Source organism: Tachyglossus aculeatus, chromosome 6, assembly GCF_015852505.1.
Source record: "Tachyglossus aculeatus isolate mTacAcu1 chromosome 6, mTacAcu1.pri, whole genome shotgun sequence".
Classification (NCBI taxonomy): Eukaryota; Metazoa; Chordata; class Mammalia; order Monotremata; family Tachyglossidae; genus Tachyglossus; species Tachyglossus aculeatus.
The window spans coordinates 23,479,784-23,483,198 of record NC_052071.1 but is presented as its reverse complement, the minus strand read 5'-3'; the positions used below and the strand labels follow the sequence as shown (position 1 = coordinate 23,483,198).

At 40.8% G+C, this 3,415-nt stretch overlaps 1 non-coding gene across 1 annotated transcript; it reads left to right on the top strand.

The window, feature by feature from the left end:
- The first annotated feature begins 3,050 nt into the window (after window positions 1–3,050).
- TRNAA-UGC lies at window positions 3,051–3,122 on the top strand. Its single transcript has one exon. It is a non-coding gene; the product is annotated as a tRNA-Ala (tRNA).
- The last annotated feature ends 293 nt before the right edge of the window (window positions 3,123–3,415 follow it).

The window sequence follows — 3,415 nt, the reverse complement described above, 5'->3', positions numbered from 1 at the left end:
TATATATGTTTGTACATATTTATTACTCTATTTATTTTACTTGTACATATCTATTCTATTTATTTTATTTTGTTAATGTGTTTGGTTTTGTTCTCTGTCTCCCCCTTCTAGACTGTGAGCCCACTGTTGGGTAGGGACTGTCTCTATATGTTGCCAACTTGTACTTCCCAAGTGCTTAGTACAGTGCTCTGCACACAGTAAGCGCTCAATAAATACGATTGATTGTACTAAGCACTTGGAAAGGGCCTAAAATACAAAAGAGTTGGTAGACATGGTCCCCGCCCAAAGAGGTAGATACTGAATGGCTTCTCTAAAATATAGCAGCACTGCTGCCCTTCCCCGAAATGGCAGTGCCACGAGACTGATGTGTTAACAGGGTCTTGGAGCCAAAATGTTCAGGCCTCTCAGTTGACAACCAGTTGTGGGAGTGCTGTGGGAGAAAGACACTTTTGCAAATGATGAAGTGGGCCGGGATTGTGTCTACAGCTCTGTTATATTGTACTTCCTCAGGTGCTTAGTTAAGTGCTCCGCATGCAGTAAGTGCTTGATGAATACTATCGCTTGGTTGATAATGGTGTTTATAGAGCCTCTACTGAATTCTGTGCCTTATTCTTAATGTTGGGAAAGTACAACAGAAGCACAAGGCATTTTCCCAACCCACAAAAAACTTCCACCCTAAGAGGGGAGGCACACTAGCAATATCCCCAATTGCTCAGTCAATGGTATTTATTGGGCACTTACTGTGTACAGAGCACTGTACTAAATGCTTGAGAAAGTACAGTACAACAGAGTTGGTAGCAATGTTCCAGTACAGTACAGTGAGTCCCATGTGGGACATGTCCAATCTGATTAGCTCGTACTACCCCAGTACTTAAGTGCAGTGCCCATCATAGTAAGCTCTTTACAAACAAAAATGAGCTTTATTTTCTGTTTGAATAATAATAATTATTATTATAATTCTGTATTTTGTTAAGCACTTATTGTGTGCCAGGCACTGTATTAAGGGCTGGGGATCGGGTTGGACACAGTACCTGTCCCACGTGGGGCTAACAGTCTTAATTCCCATTTTACAGATGAGGAAACTGAGGCACAGAGTAATAAAGTGACTTGCTCAAGGTCACAGAGCAGACAGGTGACAGATCCAGGATTAGACACTAAAATCTTCTGACTTCTAGTGTACTCTATATACTATGCCATAGGTGAATGCCTATCTCTAATGGAGAATTACTGCCTGCCTATTTTATTCCCTCAGTGTGAATCTCCAAGCACATTGGATGAGGTGTCGGAAAAGAGAACAGCTTTGGCTTTTCCCAGTGGGACAAACTAAAGATTATTCCCCAACTTCCTCTTGACCTTCAGTCAGTCAATTGCATTTATTAAGCACTTTAGATGCTTGGGGTAGTACAATATAACAGAAAAACGTCCTGTCCACAATGAGGTTACAGTCTAGAGGACCCATCAACAAAAAAGTCTGCGTGTGCCGGAGGACACCAACTCCCCCTTCTCATTAGAGTCTGGAGGTTTGTTCTTCTTGGAAATGTAAGCAACCAGTCTTCTGAATGAAAGGTTAACATAGGGGGAAAATAAGTGACTTTGCTGACTGATCAAATGTGTGGCCAAAAGTAAACAGAAAAACGTACAAAGACTCGTGCCAGATACAAATGGATAATTCTAGTCTTTTCTGTAAATTCAATTGGGCACATTAAAAATAGATGACTTATATAATGCTCTTCTATTTTGGTAGGTATCTGTCAGCTCCTCAATTTTAAATTAATCCATAAACTGGACAGGCCAGAAAGCAGACGAAGGGACGATGATGGTATTTATAAAGCACTCACAAGGTGTGTGCAGGATGCCGTTTTAGAAAATGATCTGGGCAGTAGAGTCAAGTATGGACTAGAGAAGGGATCGGAGGCAGGGAGAACAGTGAGAAGATTGCTGTGATGGTCAAGGTAGGATATGAAAAACATATGTTGCCAACTTGTACTTCCCAAGCACTTAGTACAGTGCTCTGCACACAGTAAGTGCACAATAAATACAATTGAATGAATGAATGAATCTGGGCCAGCATGATGCACATTTGGTAGGCGAGTCAGGGGCAGATTCTGGAAAAGTTGTGGAGGATGAATTGGAAGGTTTTAATGATTGAGTATGGGGTTAAAAGAGAGGGAGGATTCAGCGTTTCAAGTTTATGGCCTTGAGAGTTGGGGGAGAATGGTAGTCTTGTCCACTTAGATGAAAATGTTAAGTGGCTGGGGATTTGGCAGGAAGATAGGTTTTGGATGCAATAGGCGTGAAGTGCCAGCTGGAAAGTTATGTAGAGATGTTCTGCAGTTAGGACGGCAATAGCTTTAGTCAACTTCAGAAGAATTCTGGCTTGCATTTTGCCAACAGAAGAGAGAGGAGTAAGCTATCTGAGGGATTTCCCCAATCAGCTGTCTCTCACCTTCCTTCTGGAAAGTTGGCGATTATGGTGATCTCTTCGAATTCCTGTCATTTTTTCCGGGTTTCAGGCTTGTGGTCAGATTTCTAGACTATGAGCCCATTGTTGGGTAGGGACCGTCTCTAAATGTTGCCCATTTGTACTTCCCAAGTGCTTAGTATAGTGCTCTGCACGCAGTAAGCACTCAATAAATGATTGAATGAATGAATTCTGTGTGGTGTAGTCAGTCATATTTATTGAGAGCTTACTGTGGTCAGAGCACTATACTAAGCACTTGGGAGAGTACAATATATTAATCTAACAGAAATATTCCCTGCCCACAATGAGTTTACAGTCTAGAGCTTCAGTCTAAAGTCTCTGTCTAGGTTGAGAGAAAGCTGGTTGCAGCAGAGAAGTGAGATGAGAAAGATGCAGTGAAATGCTAACTCTCTGGCGCTCTCAACTCAATTCCTCACTTCTGAACCCCAACTGCAGGGGTTTCTGTGGCTGTTAATCCTGAACAATTTTAAGGAAAAAAAAGTTGTGTTTATTTATGTATATATATGTGTGTGTGTGTGTGTGTGTGTGTGTGTGTGTGTGTATGTATGTACATACATATATATAGCTGGGGGATATAGCTCAGTGGTAGAGCGCACGCTTTGCATTGGTGAGGTCCCGGGTTCAATCCCCGGCATCTCCAAAAAAAAAAAAAGCTGAACCGTCTCTATATGTTGCCAACTTGTACTTCCCAAGCGCTTAGTACAGTGCTCTGCACACAGTAAGTTCTCAATAAATACGATTGAATGAATATATATACACACACACATATATATATGTATATATATATATATATATAATATTTGTGTATGTATATACAAATAATGCTGGGAGGATTAGATTGTTTTCCATCATGTCTTTTCAAACATTAGAAACTTCTGGTTTAGAATATTAAGTTTTAATCTACATTTAAGCATCACTTCAATATTTTACACC